The sequence below is a fragment of the Cavia porcellus genome, unplaced genomic scaffold (assembly GCF_034190915.1).
Source record: "Cavia porcellus strain 051 isolate PalLab524CR breed Dunkin Hartley unplaced genomic scaffold, mCavPor4.1 scaffold_6, whole genome shotgun sequence".
In the NCBI taxonomy this organism is placed as follows: domain Eukaryota; kingdom Metazoa; phylum Chordata; class Mammalia; order Rodentia; family Caviidae; genus Cavia; species Cavia porcellus.
Window position 1 is genome coordinate 87,957,991 of NW_026947489.1, and position 23,245 is coordinate 87,981,235.

A 23,245-nucleotide genomic window follows, 5' to 3' on the forward strand; every position below is an offset into this window, starting at 1 on the left:
TTCAACAAAAATGCACAAAGCAAATGAATTTGGTGCACTTCACAGAGAGAGAACAATCAGAAAACCCAATCAAATACAATACAAACATTGGAATTACGTGATAAAAAATTTAAAAACACTGTAAACAATATTCTAAAAGTCTTCATGGAAAAGGATGACAACATGAAAATCAGGTAACTTCAGAAAGGAAAAAGTGTCATAGGAAATGATCTGTTAGGAAATTTGGACATGTGAAACACACTAACATATGAAAAACACTTTTCATGGAAGTAACATACTTACCAATATACTTACCCATATGCTGAGCCAAGAGAAATGAAGTTGTATAAAGGAAATACAGATTTCAAAAATGAAATGCAGAAAAATAAACTGAAAACAAATCTAGGACAAATAGGACAACACCAGAAAATCAAATATATCTCTTTAGAATTCCACACTGTGAAGAGAAATAAAACATGAATAAAAATTTGAACACACAATGGTCAAAAATTTTCCAAATTAAAACAGATACCAAACTTCTAAATAGAGAAACTCAGAGAATCCTTAGTAGGATATGTACTCACCCAAAACTCATAGTAAACTGGTAAAAACAAATGAAAAAAGACGTCCAGAAAAGAAGATACATTATTTATTTTTTAAAATAAAATTACAGCAAACGTCAAAAAAATTGGAAAGGCAAAAGACAACTGAGTGGCATCTTTAAATTGCTAAAAGAAGTAAACCTGTTAACCTAGAATTACTTGGGACAATATCTTTCAAAAATAAAATCAAAATAGACATTCTTAAACAAACAAAAGCTGAGAAAATGGTTTGCCAGAAAATCTACTGTATAAGAAATACTGTGGGAAGTTCTTCCAGTAGAAATTGAATGTCAGACAGAATCAGAGATAAAGTCAGGTCAGGAGAGCAAGGATAGTGACAAGACAAAGATTTTTATTTTTCTATTTAATTTTTTTATTGCTTGTAAAAACAATTAAATAAATCCAAAGTATTGCAATGTATTGCACACATCTGTGGTATGTAAAAATCAAAAGGGTGACAAGTAGCACAAAGGGTAATAGAAAGAACTGGGAATATGCTTATCACAATAGCTTTCCATATACATTAGACACAATATTATTATACTATGGATGCTAGAGAACCAGAACTGTAGTATTGGAAACACTTGGAATAAACACTAAAACATTATTACTATTTTATTACATGAAAATTAAGATTGGAGAGAAAATGAAATTATAAAAAAAAATTTTCTATCCCAGAGAAGACAAAGTGGAAAATGAAATAAAGCCAAGCAAGAATATAGAAAAACAGCTAGCAAGATTGTATGTTTTAATTCAAACATAGAAATAATCACATTTTTAAAGAATATACATGCATCATCTGTGTTTAGTAACAAAGAATACCAAGTCAAACTAAAAAGCAAGGCCTAACTATGCTGTCTTCAAGAAACTCATTTTAAATATGAGGATATCAGAGTTTATTTGATATATTTGTAAATTAACTTCCATAGAAACACAACAGTTGATAGAGTGAAGTTATCCATAAATTAGTAAGGGAGAATAGTGAAGAAAAATTAATTCATATTGCTATTAAAAGTCATGCTTGCCAAAGGTTTGATACTCTTCCCATTTCCCCCTAAACACTCAATTAAAGCTTGTTGGTTAAGTGATTGTCCAAGAAAGAACTACCCTGAGGTATGCTAAATCAATGGGAAAAGATTTTTTTCCAGTACTGGGAGAAAAAAGCACAATTGATATTTTATTACTCAACTTCACGTTCCTATAGGAAAATACCAGAGGCAATTAAATTTATAAGGAAGAAACATTTATTTGGCTCATAGTTCTGGAGACTCCAGTCCAAGGTCACAGAGGACTCTTTCTCCAGCCTCTGATGAAGGTATGACACCCCTAATGACCCAAGGAGCTACCCCTAAACCCCAATTCCTAAAGACTCACAACACTATTCAGCAGGGCCACCTTGAAGACCGTGGGGGATAGTAACATATATGAAAGCCAAACTGGTGTAGAGCTTACATCCTGAGAAAGGAAATGAGTAAGCCAGTTCCCTTTTTATTACTCTAAATATTGGGCCATACAGGTAACTAACTCGCTTTTTGAAAAATAGAAACACTTCAGTACTGTCCAGAGGAATCTTTGGCATGACTCACGTAGATCTCACTATATGCTATACCCCCAAACATTTGAAAATCAAAAGAAAACTATTTAACTTTTGATTTCCCTCCCCTAAAATAAAAACCTAAGAATTAAATAAATGATAATGAGACTATAGATTACAGTACATTTGAATCTAAATCACCAGTCAGATTTTTAGGAAGGATGAATGACAAGAAGCAATTAATTAATTTTTTCTTCCATAGAACAGTTAGGTGCATGAATTACAGCTGAATTCAAAACTACTGTATAATCTTAACATTTGACCGGCTTTTCCCAATCAATCTCATTGATGTTCTTTCCAAGCATAAAAAATGGAATTTTGGCTTCCTCGACTTAAAGAAAACATAAAATCTCATTCCATGCTTTTCTATTTCTTTGTTATAATAATTTCATGCTGCCAATATAATTGATTCTCCTCTTTCTCTTCAAGTTAAATACTCATTCTTGATTCTTGAAGGCTGGAGTCTGCCTCTCTGAAGCTCTGATTGATGAATGAGGTGTACGTACTTCTCTAAATCTTTTCTTTATGTCCAAATGATGTGCCGGCAGAAAGAGAATTGCTGCTTGTCAGAATTGGAGGCTCAGCTCATCCCACTATGAAATACCTCACCAGCTCTAGCACAAACAGAAAACAAGCAAAATCACTCACAAGACGCTAAAGGAGAAGATAATCATTCCTTTCAGGCTTGTCCAGAAAAATCGAAATCATCATCTGGGGTATGACATGCAAGTAAACATTTTAAGTAATTTCTCTCAAATTACTCGTTAACCACTCCAATACCCCCTCCAAAAATAGTCTATGAAACCTGGAATTATCTCAGGAGCTAAGCAATGTGATAAACACATTACATACGCTGTCAATGCTTCCTGTAAAACCCTATCATTAATTTCCTTCAAAGGCGAAAGCAATGTTACTCTCCTATCTTAATGGTAAACTGGAAAGTCACTAAGTTGAAAGCGTTGGAATTGAGGTTTGAACCCAGGTCTATTTGTGTTCAGATTCCTGCCTCAGTCAAATTATATCACTGCCAGAAATTTAGATGAACACTGAATATATTCTTTAGCAGTTGGCTGGATCTCAAAAACAAAGCCAACGTGTACCTTTTTATTCTATTGTATAAACCTGAAGAACATTGTTCCTAATCTGAGCCAAAAAAAGAAAAATAAAATCAAGGACCATAATTATTTGTAATACTTTTGTTGGACTCTAATGGGATATAATTTGAATAAATACAATGACAGGCAATTAAATGTACTTTAAAGGATTTGTTTTATAGACTTGGCACTTTGCAAAGGGTGCTTTTTACCTATTTGCTGCTAATATAATTTAAATGTTCCCATCAGCACATGGTAAGACACGGCAGGAGTAAAAGTGTATGGTTCCTTATTATCCAAGACCCTGGCTTTCCCATGTAGCCATCTCCTGAAACAAGATACTTCTAATTTGCAGATCAATATTGCGTTGCATCAATAATTTGTATTTTTTCTTAAATTTGTCATTTTGCCTCTATCCTTTTTTATTTTAACACAATACAAGTAGACACTAATAAAGAAAATATTAAGACTACTCTTGGAACTTCTATGACAAAGTGAAACAGTTTCATAGTAAAATAATTACAGAATAACAACAGTTGGTGTATTGTGTACCATAATCTTAAAAGAAAAAATATTATTCAAAATGTAAGTGACTGACCAAAAAAAAGATACTAGCACAAAATTTTCATTCAGTGATCTATCGGAAACTACTAGTACTGTATGAATGAACTCACATTAAAACATTCTTGAAAAAATGAATAAATTATTTTGGGGATTACTTGAACTCCTTACATCCTATTAAGCTATCTTCTGTCTTCCTTTCTCTCTGAGTCTTTTCTCTCTCATACAGAGTTTCTCAGATAAAAGAAACCATGCAATATTTAAACTTGTATGTCTAATTTCTTTCTTTTAACATTATGTGCTCTGATTCCACTCATCTGCCTACGAAAGCCTCAAGTTTATCTTTCTTTTGTTTCTTTCCTTGATTTTTCACTTTTAATTTTTCCATCTATGGATCCATTCAGTACAAAAAAACTTTTTCATTTCATCTCTACTAACAACGGTCATATACATGGGTTCTTTAAGATACAACTAGTGCCATAACTGTGAGATGATCCTAAGATGCCATTTCAAATATTTTTGACTTAAAGGTCCATGAATTTAAGATAGTTTTGTGGTATATTCTTATTAACCTTTGTTAGTCTATATCCCTTTATTTAAATATTCATGTTTAATTGAACCTCGTTTTATAGTCCCGCTAGCCAAAGATACACCTTAACCTTCATTCCTTCCAATTCTATTTCTCATCTCCCCGCTGCACCTACACTGACTACCACCAGGATCAGCCCTCCACACTATGATATTCGTTCATTGACTGCACATTCAATCAACCAGCAATCCCTTCACTTAATAATTCAACAGATGTTTTTGGACTATCTAGCGTGCCATTCCCCTGCATGAGAATCACAAACACAAAAATAATGTATTATTAATAATTAACATTATTTTTATCAAACATCTTATGCTCAACCAAAATAAATGAGCTGTGGTGGAAATTACAGTCAGTTCTAATATTTGTTGTGAAGCAAGCATAAATACCAGGCATTCTATTTTATTGATACGGGGAAATGTATATGTACTTTTTTTTTCCAAAAGCGTAAACTGAAACTTGAATTCTGAAGTCACTTTTAAAGGTCTAATTTATCATGTGAATTTTTGTTAGGTAAAATTAAATGTTACCTAATAATCATATGCTTAGCATAATTTATTTGTAAATTTCATCTTTATTGGTTATATAATTGCCATTTTCCCTATTAGTGATACTGTAATGATTTATCTGCTTTTATATTCATAAGATAATTAGCTGGAAATAGATCCTCTGGGTCAAAGAAGTGCTCTGAAATGTGTTTGGTACATTTTGCTAATTTTTTTTTATCAGTTTCAAATTCTCATGTCCACTAGCTGTTTAGGAGAAGCCACCTCACAAAACTTTCCAGTATTAATGAAAACTTACACACTCAATTTAGCACATGAAAAACCATATTTTACTATTACACGATTTGCCTTTATCAACAAAGTTGAAATGTCCCCCTACCCATTATTTGAATTTCTGAAACGTATTTCTTCATCCAGTGAATTAGTTTCTTATGCTGACTTATCAAAATATGTCTCTAAAATATTGATTAGAATCATTATTGTTAGGAATTACTATTTTCAATGTTATACACTCTTTTTTTCATTGAATGAACTAGTCACGTGACAATGACTGAAAGATTACTGGCGCCACACGACCGAGGACACAATGCTTTCCTCCCACTTGTGTGAATTGTCCCTAAAATAATGATTCAGCAGTAAGAGCAGAAATAACATCAGAACAAAAAAACACACAGAGGGGGATTCGCAGGGGGGAAATTTAGATGGTTTTCAAACATCAAAACTAGATGAAGGCCTAAGGGCAACGGAAACAAAGAGTGGAAACCAGAGCCCAGAAGAGCCAGAGGAAAGGCAAGCAAAGGTGAGGCCAGGAGGCCACCAGAGCGAACCCCAAGAAGAGACAGAGGATGGCAGTGGAGGCGGATCTGGGTCTGTTCATGGGGACCCCTGGTGACCACCACTACTCTTCTGCCGTCCTTCACCTGCAGTAAGAGACAGCTGGATGCTTGTGCCATGCAAACAAGCCAACAGAAGTAACCTCCCGGCGAAATCCACCTTGTTCCTGGAGACAGCCAGCCTGCCTGTCACTGCGTGGGGGACCCAGAGTGGAGAAGGCGCGACTACTGCTAACTGCGCATGTGTGGTACCACCGCAAGACCACCCCCAGCACGCCTCCCAAAGTCAGGCGTCACAAACTGAACAAGCAGAGGGTTTAATGTTGAAAGATTTTCCTTTGTGCTGTTACTGTTTTGTTTTTGAGACAACGTGGCACTATATATTCCAGGCTGGTCTTCAATGCACTGGTTGGCCTCCAGCTCTCATGGTGATTCTCCTGCCTCAGCCTCATGAAAGCTGGGATTACAGGCATGCGCCGCTGTGCCTGGTGTAAGGTTTTCATTTTATATAGAGCAACCTGTTTACGTTTTGGGAGAGATTGTTTCAAATGGTGATTACAAAACCCACGCTAAGGTCACAATCTCCTTAAATATTGCTTCTACTCTCCAAATTATTTTTAGTTTTAGACATTTTAAACACTTCACCTGTATTATTAAACACAAAACTGTATTGCCTCAGATATCACAAAATCTAACCTAATATTTTCAAATATCAGATTTCCAAACACTGTTTTTGAGGTTTTAAATAACAAGGTGAGTTTTTATATAAATTATGATTTTTTTCTAAAATGGTTATTTTCAAGTGAACTGTCCCTTGGTTAACATTAGTTTCATTGTGCTTTATTTTTAAAATAACTCAATATTTGGGTAGATAGATCCTTCATCATTTTACTTTTATAATAATTTCCTATTTACTCCACAGATTAACATAATTTCACCAAAATCTCCAAAATTTCTCATATTTTAATTGGTATTGTCTTAAAATTATAAATACATTAAAATATACACTATCGATAAAGTAGTCTTCTTACTCAGAAATATATTTCTATACTAATTTATTTTTTATGCTTTTGGTAAAATTTTATTATTTTCTTCACATGACAACAACATGTTTACAGGGGTTATCTCTAGCTATTTCTGATTCTGCTATCATTGTGAAGAGATCTTTCTTTTCAATGAATATGTATTTGTCCATCCTGTCATTAAATTTGCAGTTATCAAAACTTAGGCAGGGAGGAAGGCATTGGTATTCTCTTGTTATTTTGTTATGAAATTTTATTTTTTCATAAAATTTTGAAAAGATCTGCATGAGCCTTAATATATACATGGAAGTCCCATACCACAGGCTTAGCCAACAAACATTCTTGTTTTCAGCAAGCAGGAGCCTTTTTGAATCAGGAGCTGATGTTTTAGTGTTGAATTCCACATTTCTGAACAATGTACTTACATTGTCAAGCATTAATTTTTCTCTTCTAAGCATTATTCCACTGACCTCCTCCTACAGAAACTACAATCTAAACTTTCTTTCCTTTACAAGCCACTCTCCTATTGTTCTAAACTCTTCATTTCTATTTGGTCAATATTTACCTTCATATATTTATACAAATTGCATAGACAGCTGAGCAGAAATACAACTGTATTGACTTTAATCCTTATTCTGATATTATAATTGCCTTATTTCAATTTGCTTATTTGTTTAAGTTTGTTCGTTGGCTTGTTTCTACATAAGAGAAAGAATGGCTTTCCAAGTAAAGTACTACTCTTTAATTTGTGTCCATATTCTTTCCTAATAATGCAAAATCCTCAGCACATTAGAACTGCTGGGCATGGTGATTCATTACAATAATCCCAGGACTTTGGTAGGCTGAAGCCAAAGGATTGTACATTCTAACCCAGTCTGGGCAACTCACAAGATCCTATCTAAACATATACAAATTTTAAAAGGATTGGGGAACCCAGCACCTGGGTTCCATCCCCTAGTGCTGCTGCTATGGCTTAAGCATCCTCCCAAAGCCTCATGCAGTCATGGAGGCAGCTGAGTCTAGCATTTGTGATTGGTTCATTGTCTAGTGCTGGGATTGGTGGTGTGAGTGCTGCACCCACCAGGGGCAGGTGCTGGCATACAATATAGGGGAGGGAAAGAGGTGTGCTTTTCCCCTTTGGCCTTGCTCTCTTGTTGCTTGGGGCTGCATGAATGGTTGCCCCTCAGCCACACCCCACCCCTGCCTTGGAGTCAGCTGAATATGGACTGAAACCTCCAAAAAACTATAAGCTAAATAAACATTTCCTTGCTTCACCCCGGGGGTCAGATGTTTTGTCTCAACATGTACAGAAAAGTAAATCATGATAACTGCCATAAAACATATACATTAAAAAACATAAAGTGTACCATCACATTCATGAGCATTTTACTCTGAAGACAGGTGATTTTAGGCCTGTTTCCAGTAGCATTTCTCTTCATCTCATTGCTTTTTTGAGTTTTCTCTAGGATGGTGATCTTTCCCTAGTTATGGACCAGTTTTTCCTGTACTCCATTTCTTTCCCTTTCATACTTGCTTATATTATTGGGGTGCGTATCTTTTACCCATTTCTTGGAGAAACACACAGGAAACAATATTTTCTATATAACTTGCCGTCTACAAATGCATTTATCTAGTATTTCACTGATACTGATACACTGAGGGTAGAGCTCTAGGTTGGAAATTATTTGCATTCAAAGGTCTGAAGGCATTTGCCCACTGTTCTCCAGTTTCTTTGTAGAGAAACACTGTTATTCAGTTTCTTGGTGCTTTCCTGGTTTTATTTCTTCTGGGATCTTTAAGCCTGGCCTCTTTCTCTCACATGGTCTTGATTTCCACAATCATGTGTGATCTAGTTTTTATTCACTATGCTAAGTACTCACTGGTGGATGCTTCAACTCTGGTAATGGAAGTCTCATTTGAGCTCTTACATCCTGGAATTATTTCATTTTTTTTTTTTGTCCCTTTGCCTACTTTCCTCTTTTCTCTCTTTCGAAGCTCTTCTCTGGTGTTGTATTTCCTGTAGCTTTCCTTTGGGCCCCTCCCATTTTCTCAATTGGATTCTACTTTCCCATCTAGTTTTGCAGTTTTATCATCCAATTCTACTAAATTCTGCTTTTCTAAAATTATGGTTTAATTTCCTTAATCTCTATTTTGTTCTCAGAATGTTACTTTATTTCATTCCTGTTCTTGACAGATTGGTACGTGGGCTTTTAACTTGCTTATTTATTTGTTTGTTTTCTAACATATCTTGAAATGATTGGTTGTTCCAAGTTTCTTTAACATGTTTTTGTGTTGGTCTTGAATTTTCACGGTTCTGCATATTTTAGAAAGGAAAACTCAAAGCTTGATTAGAATTTAAGTGCCATGCATGCCAGAAGGACTTGCCTGACAGTGAAATGATCTGACTGAGCCATTCCTTTGGGATCTTTCTTCCCCATGCTATGCTGCCTACTCTCTTGTCATGGAGGAGTCAAATAAGCCAGCAAAACCTCTTAGGATCCTCAGATTGAGGACATGAATGGAACTCAACCTTCCAAGAGCTACATGGAAAGAAGGAATCTGAGAACCTCAACAGTCTGTAAGTAGACACTTACTTCCTTCTGATAGAACTGGCACCAGCTGAGCTAACACTCACTGTCACCTCCCTAGCAGAACAAAGCTCCAGTCCTCTGCCACTAAACAGAAATCAGCGATCACCCAGGTATGTGAAGGTGGAGCTGGAATCTGGGAGTCTATTTGCCACTGCTAAAAGTTTCATCACTACCCACTGCCTACCATCCCCTGTGAATATCTTGCCACCTTCCTGAACCTCAAACAAAATCACAAGAAAAATCAATCTGCCTCTCAGTTTTCTCCACTAGCAGCTTGGAGTCTACATTTCTCCAGTCTAATAACCAGTGTGATACCACTCTCCCACCTACCTCTGTGTTTCCAAAATACTGTCTTTGTTCCTTACCCCACAGGTGAATACCTTCATCTGGCGTGCTCATTTATCTTAACAATCAGTTTCATGAGGCGGCAAGCTAACTGTGGGTTCATCTTCTCTCTAACACAAAGTGTTCATAATTTAGTAATTAAAATATCAAAAACCTGGTTTTATGTTTTGTTGATCTACTACACTGAACCCTTTCACTAATTATGAGTGTGTCACCTAGTTCCTTTGTATTTCTAGATTTAAAATCTCCAAACAAAGATATTTTGGCATCTATATTTATTTCACATGCATATGCAACATATAAAATATATGCATATGTAATATTTCATGTGGTATAGCACTTACTAAAACTTATATAAAAATATTGTATATCAATAGTTTTAATGGCTATTTTTTCAATTGCAAAATTTCTAATGGTTTGGTCATTATTTCTTTTTTATTAATTTTTTTTATTTTCAAAACAATACAACAACAACAAAAAAATAAAAACAATGATATGGAATTTTAAAAAGTAATACAAAATTAACACTAGTTATACACTGAATATTGTTGTCTTCAAAGTAGTGGTTCAGATTGCAGGATTTAGGCATGAAAAAGTGATCAAATAAGCAATGAAAGCACAAAAATTATATATATATATATATTCCCTTCTTTCTTTTTCTCTTTTCCCCTGTCTCAGTCATTCTTTCCTTTTGAATACTTTCCTTCCCTTTCTTTTTCATAATATCTCTTTGTAAATTTTGGAACTTACTTACTCTTTCAGTTTTTTTTACACTAGGGAGACAATACAATATTTACACACCTAAGCCTGATTTATTTCACTTATGAATATGGTCTCTAGATGCACCCATTTACCTATAAAAGCCTCAAGTTTATCCTCTTTAGAGCTAAGTAATACTCCATTATATTAAACTACCACATCTTCTTTGTACATGCCATGATTGATGAGTATTTGGGTTGCTTCCAAGATTTAGCTATTGCAAATTGTGCTGCTATAAACATAGGTGGATATATATTGCTGTGATGTTTTCAGTTCTTCTGGGAAAGCACCTAGAAGAGGAATAGCAGGATTGAATGAGACCCCCAATCCTAGTTTTTAAAGGAATCCCCACACTGTTTTCCACAGTGGTTGCACCAGTCTACACTCCCACTAACAGTGCGGAGAAATGCTCCTTTTTCCCCACACCTCCACAAGCATTTGCTGTTGGTTGATTTCTTGATGACAGCCATTCTTTCTGGAGTGAGATGAAATCTCATTGTTGTTTTAATTTGCATTTCTTGAATCATCAGTGATACTGAGCATTTATTCATGCATTTATTTACCATTTGTATTTCTTCATCTGAGAAGTGCATGTTCATCTCAGATGCCCATTTTTGGACTGAGTCCTTAAAATTTGGAGGCCTGATTTTTTTCAGTTCTTTATATATTATAGATAAAAGTCTTTTGTGGAACAGTTGGCTAAACTTTTTCTCATCCTGGGGGCTTTCTTTTTACTCTTTTGGTGATTTCTTATGATGTGCAAAAACTTTTTAATAAGATGAGATTCCAGTTGTTGATTCTTTGAAGTACTTCCCATGCAGTTTGCATTTTGTTCATGAACTCTTTGCCTACCCCTGTGTCTTCTAGATTTCTTCCTACCTTGGTTTCCAGCAGGTTTAGTTATTGGCAATGCAATTTTAAAGAGAATATCATTTGTAGAATCTTTAAAAAGTACCAAAGCTATGTAGAGAACACAAGAAAACGTTTTGTTGCATTAAATTCACATGCATTTCAAAATTATTTACTCGTAGCGTGTTAATTTGGATACCATTTTCAGAATTGATTTTCTGAAAAACAGTTCCCCCTTTACGACTTGCAACAAATAGTTACTGAATTCATTTTGTTACAAAACATTCACTCAATCACTATTTTATTTCCCAATTCTACTGGAATCCAGTGCATAAGAGGCAGTGTGCTGGTCATCAGACAATTTAAGCAAAGTGCTTACTTAGACCCATGGAACAGGCATCAGAGATAAAAGTGTATGAGTATTCAGCTTTAGTAGTCAGGAGAGGCTCCTAAGAGTACATGGACATTTAAGCAGAAATTTGGAGTCTGAGAAATATAGTGAATAGCAGTACTGTTTAAAGAAATGGAAAATACTGAGAAGGAAAGTTTGGGGAGGCAACAAGGGAAGGATTCAAATGTTTTGATATCTATTAGACCACCTGGTGAAAGTGGCACTATTCAGTTTGATCTAGGAATCTAGGGTCAGAGGGGGCATCAGAAATGTAGATATAAATGTACAAATTTTTCAGAATATGTTGTATTTAAACATATGAGTCTGGCTGATATTAGGAAGTGGGTGTCTTAGAATGGAAAGGGAGAGTTTGGGTGGAATATTGAGGAGTCCCAAGATGTTAAAGGATTAAAAAGGAACTTACAAAAAGGCCCGAGAGGTACACAGCAAAGCAGGAAGAAAAGTATAAGAGACCCATGAGGACAAGATTAATACATTGTCTCTGTGGCTGATGAATTGCTAATGATTTACCGTTAATGATTGATTTACCATTAATGATATTTTTATCCATTAATTGTTAGTAATTTTTCATTACCTTTGTCTATACTGTGACCAAGAATGATAACATACTATAGTGTTGGTAATGCACTGTTGTGTACCTTGTGGATATGTCAGTAACACACTATTTTTTACTATTTTGGTCTATATTGTATATTCAGCTTACAGCAAGCATAGGGGAGAAGAAATTGTAAAACCTGGCAACAAAAATAGGCCTTTGGGTGACTTAAAAAGCAGAAAAAATATTTTGTTATCAGCCACAAGGATCAATGACACAACCAAGCTCCAAGGTACTTCGAGAATCAGGAAGGTAAAAAAAAAAAATTAGCAGCTCATAGAAAGAGTGCCATGTATACATTGTTCACCTGTAGACTCTGCACTGAGGAGTGGAAACAAGACAGGGGAAAGGTAGCACAGTTGTGGGGAATGATTTTTATACCATTGTAATTAGCTTCAGTGTTTCTTATGGGCAATGTAGAACCATGGAAGATATCTAAGCCGCTGTAACGTTGCTTCTTACAGCTAAAACTCATTTTTTATGGAAGATCTGAGCTCAAAAGCTCCCTTTGGAAAAGCATCCCACAGGAGTTAAGTATGCTGCAAATGAGACAACTGAGACATTGTAAGGAAAATGTTTAACATTTGTTCATCCATCACCAATATATCATGCTTGCTTCCTAGCGGTTACTGTGTTGAGGGTTGACATAGAGGAACAGATCACAACTGGGATTATCATAGGAGTTTACAGTCGATGTAGAAAATGATTGAGCTGAAACATATTTTTCTTGCTGGGTATGTAAGAAGAAGAAAAATTCAATTTTTAAAGTATATTTGATTATTAATCAATTCAATATAAGACGGCATAGATTGACCCAGATAGATATACATTCAAAAATCATATGCATTATTATTTCAATGCAAGTACAATGAGATAGCACAGACTTCAGTGCAAGTCCCTCAGCTTCAAGACAAGAAGTTGAGACCTAGAAAACTTAACATGAGATGCCAGATATCACACAGATGTTCCAGTATCTGTAACTATTATACCCAAGATGGTTGCCATTCAGGTTTGCAAAGTTGCTAGTGAAATGACTTTGTACCAATTCTCTTTGGACTCCAGAATCTGAGCAGTAGAATTCTAGAGAATAAAATGGATTAATGACACATTAAGAACTTACTGGCCTGTTTTGGGAACCCAAGCCTAATAATGCATAGCAATTCACCAACGAATTGTGAAGCAGTGATTGCTGGGAATCTGGAGCACTATACTTTGGGCCTGTGGCCCCTTAGAGAGAATCCAACAATCCTTCCATTCCTTAGCCAATGACTCTATACTCAGTTACTTTGATTAGCTATGTGGCAGGCAGAAAACTTATTCAACCCAAATATGCCTTTAAAGACTCACAAGAACTGCAGACTGTTCTTAATTTCTCATTTCCTGGAGCTGACTTGCATGCTCCATTCAACAGCAAAAAGCTCTCACTTGTCTTCTTACATTTAAATCATTTTTTCTTTTGCATTTCAAAGAATTCTGAAAACATGTTTAATAGAAGAAACACATTTCAAAACTTTAGGGCTGGTTTGTCAATTATCCTATTTTAAGAACTAAAAACTAAAACAGTGACATGGTACAACAGAAAGAATATATCTGTAGTTAAATTCATTAAATATGCAATCTGGCAAAGTAGTGGAAATTTGAAATATAGAGGAAGTTTCTCATATATTTCATGAGGAAGTATTGTGTGACGAGTTCTAAGCTTACATGATATAAAATGAAGAAGACACATTTTCTCAGTCAACTTCCAGTCAGCCAGTCAGTCAGTCAATATGTAAAATAACATGAAAAATTAGCCAATCAAAAATTAAAGAGCACTCAAATAATGAAGCATAAACAAGAAGAAAAGGATGTTGTTTCTTGGTGACATTTACAAAGACATAATTTTGCTTTGTTAGATGGGTTCACAAGAAGGAGCAATTTTCTGCAGCAGTGCTGTCCTTCCCTGGTCCACAGCCTGCAGCTCGTCCACTTCACAGTCCACTCCACAGTGCTGGGTCAGAGGAATGTCATGAGTAGACAGAGCAGTGCAGATGGAGGTGCAGATGCCCTCTTCAAGTCACAGCTATGCCAGTTACCAACTGGGCACCCCTGGGGGTGTGACTTGACCTCACTGAGCCTTAATTACTCATTAATAATGAAAATAATTAAAGTACAAAATTGGTAAATGGGCAAGTGAAGTAATATATGCAAAAGCCTAACACACAATAAATACTGCCTTCATATTATTATTCTGCATTTCTCTTTCTCTTCCTCAGTGGGCTTATAAAAGCCCTTGCACACTGATGGGCCTATATTATATCAGCAAGTGCTTTTGCTATTCCTTAAAAATATACTCTAGATAAGTCTGCTTTTACCTACTTCCATGGCTAACTTGTGCTAGCATCATCAGTTAGAGCTGGGCTGAAATTTCATCCTACATGTTTCTCTGCCTTTACTTCTCCTCTTTACGAACTCATTCTTCACACAACAGCCAAAGCATCTGCCTAACATAACAGAGATGTCATACTTCTACATAAATCAACCAGCTCCAATTGTACTTAGAATGAATGCTAATTTTTTCAGATGATCTGAAGGTCCTCTGTGGTTTGAATGGAGAAACTTTATTGATGCAGAGAGTAAGCCTGTAAGAGCTAGCAAGTGGGCAGTGCTCCAGTAAGCCAGATGGAGGTTGTAAGCATAGTTTCAGGACAGACTAAATGTCAATCATCTGACTAGATCAGGGGTGATAGACTCATATGTTCTGGAGGTAACCTAAGTGTGTATATAGTGGATCAACCAGCACAAATCCATCTGTGAGAAAGTGCCTACTCAGATGCATCTGCCTGATGTCACGCTCAAGGGTGAATCCGAGTAACTGTTAGACTCAAGCTATAAATTTGTATATTTTGTCTGAGCATCTGCAGATTTAATTGTTGGCAATTCACACCAATGTGCAAACAGTACCACTATTACTCAACCATGTAAAAAGGGAAAGTAAAAAATCTCTATGTCTGAAAAAAACTGAGCATGGTACTATTAAGACTGCATATCATTAAAGCACAAAGGCCCAAGTAACTCTGTCAATACCTGGCCTCTAAAGCAGGGGAAGCAAGGTTCTGCACCTGACTCACCAATGGGTAGAGTTGGTGTCACCAACACAGTTATCTGATTAGAACTCATTTGGGAATGAATCACCACCAAATCTGTGGCTTTTCTCAGTAAATCCACCTGCTGCAGTTAAAGGAAAACAAGTCTTGATCAAATAGAGTATTAGTTATTGGAGAAATGGTGGAGCTAAATATTGAAGATTATATCCATGCTATTTGTTAAGAAGGACCATTAGACCATTATTCAAGAATGAGTACTAATAAAACATAGACATATCTGCTATAACTGGAAGTTTGATCCGTGTCCAAGGACCTGTTTTACCTAACAGAGAGAGAGACAGACAGACAGACAGACAGAGATGACAGATATAGAGATTTTCATACCAGTCAATAAAAACACTCTCTTATGAACAGTCAGCCTGAGATCAAATGAACTAGTGAAAAAAGTCATAACACAAATATTATAGCAATGCAAATTCGCATTTAAAAATGCAAACGTATGGAGTCTGCCCTAAAGTACTTGGAAGAAATGAGTCTGCAAAAAGTGACAGTTGGGAATTCATATCCTAGTCCTTCAATTCCTAAGTTTATTCTCAAATCTAGAAAAGACTTACTCAGGAATGATTGGCTTTTTGCCCTCAGTCTGTACCCTTTAACCTTATATCTCTACAATGAAAGATGTTTGAGTAGAAAACAGTCTTTGTGACTTGGCCACTTACCTATGTAAGGGAAAGAAGAAGAACTCTGTGTCCAACCTGTTACATGTACAGACAGAAGTCTGAGAAAATGTGGCATCAACACCATCGCCCAACAGAACCAGTGAGCTTCTCGCTAATAAAAGGCTGTACAAAACTCTCTGCAAACTGTTTAGACCTTTGCTGTTTGGTTACTTTTTTTTCTTTCCTTTTGTTCTTTTTTTCTTTCGGCACTAGAAATCAAACTCAGGACCTCACACTTGGGAGGCAGGTGCTGTTTGACTTCAAATCCACACACACAAAAAAAAAAGATTATTGCACACCTTGCTTGTAAAACAATTATGTCATGAGATCTGAACTTCCTGTTAAATAAATTAAAAGTCTTGTGCACCGGGCAAATTCATATCTTAGGGATTCTGACTACAGCTGAATGTATTTCCTGAGTTGTACAAGTTCTCCTAGTCTAGTTGGTCTTTTCAGATAGCAATTTCTCTTTATCAACATCTTCATCATCAACTAAAATAAAGGTTAATAAATACGCAACATTCACAATATCTTATTTTGCTGAACATTTTATATTTTTTTTGTCTCTGTGACTATAACAACTCTGTTAGCCAAGTACTATTTTCATTCTGTCCTTAATGGATAGATAAAGGGGAATGAGAACAAATAAATCAACTCCCTGCCATGAGCCAGTGGCAGCCATGTGGGCCAGGAGGAGAATCAAGAAGCCAACCCCCTCTCATAAGCTAGCAGCAGTCATGTGAACTGGGTGGAAAACTAAGATGCCAAGCACCTCCTGTGAACCAGTGGCAGCCATGTGGGTCTTAGAAGGACCAAGAAGCCAACCCTTCCTGTGAGCTAGACAGCACATTGGCTTGGAGACAAGAAGAGCCAAGTACCCCACCCCAACCCACCCCATAAGGAACCAGCTGATTCAGAGGAACACAGGCCAAGATGATGGCTACTGAAGTAAAAAAAAAAAAAAAAACTTGATGCTTGCATTGTTTGACTGACTTTGCAGGCCTACAGCTGGAAATCTGAACATCTATTTTGTGGATACCAATATGCAATATAGCAACTATGGGGGATTTCCTTCTGCTTTGTTTTTGAAATACAATGTTGTTCTCACTGTTTTGTTTTGTTCCATTTTGTTGTTTTGTTTTATTTCCTTTAAAATAAAAGCATAGATAAAAAATAAGATTCAAAACAATGAAGAATTTCCCCAGGGTTCCTCAGACAATAAAGGACAATTTATACATGACAATTGAACCTACATTCTAACCATTATACTCTAAATAATTTTCTACTTGAATATAATAATGCAGCTCTTTACATGTCTTACAAATTCATCCCTTCTTCTACACTGGAAAAATTCCCCAATACTTGCAATTTAAAGCATAAAAGGTTTATTGTGGCTCACAATTTCAGTGGGTTCAGTCCATGGTCAAACAGATCCAACACAGAAACTGAATAGTGGAAGGGCTAGGCAGAAGAAATCTATTTAGAAAGCAGAGAGAAAAAGAAAGGAGGATTTAGGGACAAGAATAAACTCTCCAGCTCATGCCTCAGTGATCTTTTATTTCTGACCAAGCCACACCTCTGAATGTTCCAGACTTGAGGGATACTTTAAATCTAAACCACACTATTCCACTGTTTAGTCCTTAGAAGGTTCAGGTTCATCCCATTATGTAAAATATATTTAATTTACCTCTAAGAATCACCAAAGTCTTAACAGTTTCAGAATTACTTATAAATCCAAGTGCAAAGTCTCCTTTGAGATTGAAGGCAAATTCTCTTTGTAAAACTTGATAAAATTAAAAAAGAGGGTTAAAAACTTTAACCAAAATTGTGCAGAGTAAATAGTCTCATTCCAAAATGGAACAATAAAGAAATAGGCAGAAACAGAATGAATGGAAGTGTGATGTATTTGCCCTTAGCAGGGCAAATATTAACCCTATTACACATGGGAAAGTTTTTATGAAATATGAGCTCTAAAGGACACAGGTAGCCCTGCCTCAATAGTTTGATTGGTTGCAGCCTACATAGCCTTGTGCTTGGGGGTGATTCCACTCACTGCTTAAAACTTTCCTCTGCATTCTATATTGGTGCATCTCGGCTTCCCCTCTACACATTCCACTACACGTTCAGTTTCATTCTCACAGATTTGTGTACTGTCCCTTCACGGGCTTCTGTCAAGAACTATGCATGTGTCACATTTGTTTACCTTCACAGGGCTTCTGAAATCTGTACTGAAGCCTCCATAATCCCATAACTTTTTCATACTGCATACCTAGAAAACATGTGGATGACACCAAGTTAGGGCATCAGTATAACCAGTAGCCATATCACCTTAGCATCATAGCATATCACCTCATAGCATCAGTGGCTTCTGAGTACCTGTATGGCTGGATTGTGAGATATAATTCTCTTTGTAGCCCTGAATATTCAGACACCCCAGAGTCTCCCTTCTCAAATAAAATATTTGTGGTTTTGTACCCTGTGCCTGTGATGCTCTCTATGAATCTGTTTTCTTGTCTCTTTACGAAGTATGAGCTTCTTTTCATTGCTAATCATTTTACCAAGAGTGTTTTGCCCCAACTTTTCAGGTACCTCTGAGAAAAAAAAGTAGAAGTTTTTCAAATCACTCTGTCATACTATTTTCTCTGGATTTTAACTGTAGATCTGGGTAAAAGCAGTCAGAAGCCTTTCGGTGGTCTGAATATTGGGCTACCTTAAAATTTTTTCTACAAGGTTAATTAATAGACCACTTTTAAATTCAGCCTTACCCAAAGTCTTAGGACATGAGAAAAGGCAGACAAATTTTCTGCCACAGCACAACACACATAATCTCTAGTCCAGTTTCTAATACAACCTTTGTTTCCAACTGAAAAGGCGTGAACCTGGCCTTTACTCTCTCCATTCCGATCAGGATTCTAGTCTCCTGAGCTCCAACCAGGATCTTCCATCAGTCTCCTATTATACCTTCTATGGTTTCTGGAGTTAGCATAACCAATATTGTCCCTCTCTAGCAAACCATTTCCGAAGGCTTTTGAATCAGGTGGCCATATATACTCACAACAATGACCTCTCTCTTGGTACCAATTTCTAATATTAATAAGTTTTCCCATACTTGATACAAAATACCTGACATCTGGAAATCAAAGGAGATGAGGTCTATTTCTGCATAGCATAGTAGGTTCAGTTATGGTTCAAAAGCAGATTGTTCATAGATTTACTTTATTAGATAATAGTTGCTATCTGTCCTGTCCTTATTTTCAATTAACCCTGATGTGCAAAAATAAATATTGTTAGGAGTACCAAACTCTTGTCTTGTCACCAGTGTGGACTGATGCAATCTGTACCTCATCCACACATCATTCCATCCTCCTCCTCCCTGGCTTTGATTTCTGTTACTGATTGTTTCTTCAGGTATCATTTACTGCTGATTCTCTATTTTAGGCTTTCCCTTCCAAATTAGAAGTCACATTTTCCCTTGAATATGTCTGAAACTTGTTTCTCTTTTCATCAAATGGCTTCTGTACTCTTCCAAGACTCACAATACCTACCCTGACCTTTCCCTTAAGGAAAAAAAAACTGATAATGACCAGTTATGGGATTCTAGCAGATTTTATTCTAAATTTTATACATTTTCTCTTGTTTCAGTAACTGGAAATAATATATGGAGATCCCACACAACAAATGTCAAAACTCAGAAGAGACTGCCAGCATTTCAGGTCATTTTCGGTTTACAGTCAAGGCAAGCAAAACAGGTGGTTTTGCCAATTACAGTGGTCCAATTATAGTTCCCTGAATGAGGATGGGTGGAAATCATGTTTATGACAGCATAAGGTAAAAAGATTTAATGAGAAGTAAGAAAAACAGTTTGCTTTCTATTTTCTGGCTTTCCCTGACTCAAGACCTACTACCTAATTCTGCATGTTCAATCACTGTGAGGCAGGGCTTTTAATGGTCTGGTTGCCATTCCCCAGGGAAGAACCACTGAGCCAGATCTGGAGTCTGTTTTGCAGCTAATAAGGTCATAGTGTGAATGTCCAATGCCAAATGGAATAATAATATATAGTCACTCAGGGTGAGAGAATTAAATTCCCATAATTCACATCATTAAACAATAATAATAGTGCCAGCACCTCCTGGTCTAATAGTATCTCTGATTCCTTAAAGAAAGTGAAAAGCAATAACTGGCAATAAGGCCTTTGGTTCCCATTACTAGATATTTTCTCTGCACAGAGTTATTGGAGGTTTTGTCCAAAGCTCTACATGGGAGCTGGAGCCCCTTACTGATGAAGTTAATATATCTATTTGCTTCATTAAGCTGACATAGTTTTTCTTTTAAAAATTCTGATTAATGAAATTGCTAATTGTTCTTCCCTGCTGTGTTGGTCTCTGTGCATATTTTTTCTTTACATGAATACACACAGAATCGCCTGTATTCACACAGTACTGTGGTTATCAGTTTAACTAAACAACTATGGCATACTTCAGTTCTTGGCATATGCTCCTCCTGGATATGCCTTCTTATTTTCTGGACCTGATAGACACTTTACTCATTCTTCAGTAACCAAAATGATCATAATCCCTCTGAGAATTCTTCTGTACATAGCTCCTTATGTGGACTTCATTGTTGCTTGCTGTTAAGACTTCAGACTTAGACACAGTGATACTAAAATCTTTTCTTTATAGTTTATGCACAAATTTTTCATAGCCATACACAACTATAGTTTTCTTTGAGTTTCATCAGCCTCTAATTCTGTGCATAAGAATCAAAGAATAGGGCACATGTTGTCTACTTCCAATTAATGTTTATTACCATTTCTTCAAAATCTGTACTCTAGTAACATTGCCACAACTAGAAATTATACACTAATGAAAGATGGTACCTTTAATACTGCAAAGGATGCAATATGAAAAATGTCACTTATTTTAAAATTGGTGCCTGTGTAAAAATCAGTCTTCTCACCGTACTGAAACAGAGGGCTAAATATTTTATATGCCAAAAAGAAAAAAACACGACAAATATTCTTGGCTCAGTACCCACTATGCTATTGACATAGGAGCATACCATTACTTTGGCTTTGCAGAATATCTCTAATACTAAAAAGGTTGTTTTGATTGATGGAACTACACACTCAAAGGCACCAATATATTTGTGCTAGGCAGGGAAATCACTTTGGGCAAGTTTCCATGTGAAGGAAAACTTCATACTCACAATAAGACCATTTGAGTCCATTAGCCAGATCCACGTTAGAGTGAAAGCTAGAAATTCAAACTAAGTGCATACTAACAACAACCCTGTATCATTTTAGTGACTTAAGTATTCACATTGCCTATCCTGGCTATGAGTCAGAATTTAGGAGATGCTTCATTTAAGAAAATCCCAAATAGCAGGACTTTTCTGGCAATTCAGAGCTCCCTAATTCCCCACCCCCCACACACACATCTTTATTCATATAAATGATGTCTCTGTATTGTCTTTTTTGTTTCTTTAATAACAACCTCTGAATTAGCTATTCATGCCTGTAAAGCAACCCTTGTAAGACTCAGCATATTAAAACAGCAAGCATTTATCATTAATTCACACAAGTTTATAAGTCAACTGGGTGGTTCTGCTGATCTAAGTAAGACTCAAGGCATTTTTGGCTGAGTTCCCTTTATGTCTGGTTACTGGCAGGCAGCTGAAGGCTGGCATGTCTTTAATGCTCTCACACGTCTAGCGATTGGCAGGCTATGAACCCGGTGATACACAGAACTGAGCCGTGAGCCTCTCCTCCACCAGGCTGGCCTGGGCTCGCTCTCACAGCAAGATCCCCAAGCAGGTGAAGCAAGCGAATGTGCTAAAGCTTATGTTTAGAAGTGGCACACTGTTAAAACGATTAATTGGGAAGCAATTAGTTTGAGGTAGAGCCAGGATCCTGGATTCCTCTAAGCAAATCAAAACCTATCTCAGTGCAAACATAAAATAAAGCTTAAGCATAACCAATCAGAAACTGCCAACTAACCCTTCATTAGGAACTTTCCACTGAGACCTTCCAAATAAGGCCAGGGCTCTTCTTTAATAAAATAAACCTTTTCTTTGCTCTGCTGCTGTTGTTCACCCTACAAAGTTCCCCCCCCCCTTTCTTCTTTGACTTACCCCAGATTCCCTGTGCTCTGCAGCACCCAATTCATGAATTCTTGTCCAATCAAATTCTATAAAATTGTAATATAATTTGGTTTATCTTTTAGCAATAGGATGACTTCTGTTGCACTTTGTTAACCAACGGAAATGGCAAATTTAGCTTATACTCACTATCTGATGGGTTCCACTCATATGGGACTCTGCCAGGTTCAACAAGGTGCCTGCTTAACAGGGCACTGAGCCCTAAAACAATAGCATATCTCTCCTGCACTAACTTCTGTGTTCTTCTAGTCCTAAATAAACTCCCCGATTTGCTTTCACGCATGCGCCAAAGGTCCTCCAATGCTTTCCCGACACAGTGACCTGTCCACTCACATAGGCTCCCCTTATCCCAATTTCCTAAAAGCAATTCCTTGGCTTTCTCTCTTTTGAGGGTCCTCGCAATCTCTTGCAGCCCTCCTGCACGGGCAATCAAGGCTCTTTTACCTCTCTGTGTGTCTCTTAACTACACCAAAAAACCCTAACAATATCATGAAGAAGAGCGACAAAATCACACTGCAAACACCATGGGTACAGAGATGATGCTTGAACAACGGTGGATAAATTTTCAGTCTGCTATAGTTTCTGCCTCCTCCTTAACACATGCTTTCTTTAGATGTGTTATTATAATTGATTAAGCCAAGGTCAAGTTTCTTCCAGCCTGCCATCCTTAGAGGTATTCTTGCTCCTGCCATCCCTACAAAATATGAGAGTATCATATACATTCTGGTTATGGTCATTTATTTTTGCTCAGGCATATCATTTTATGGCCGACTCATGATCAGAACTTTTGAGGTCACAGTTAGTGAGGGTAGATGGTGCAGCTGGGCAGAGAAGGGAGGTGACTTTCCCCAAAAATAATTGGAAAAAGAATTGAGTAAATGTGGATTAGTTACTCATTTCTAACAGGTTGGCACCATGTGTATCTGTCTACTAAAACTTAGATTACCTGGAG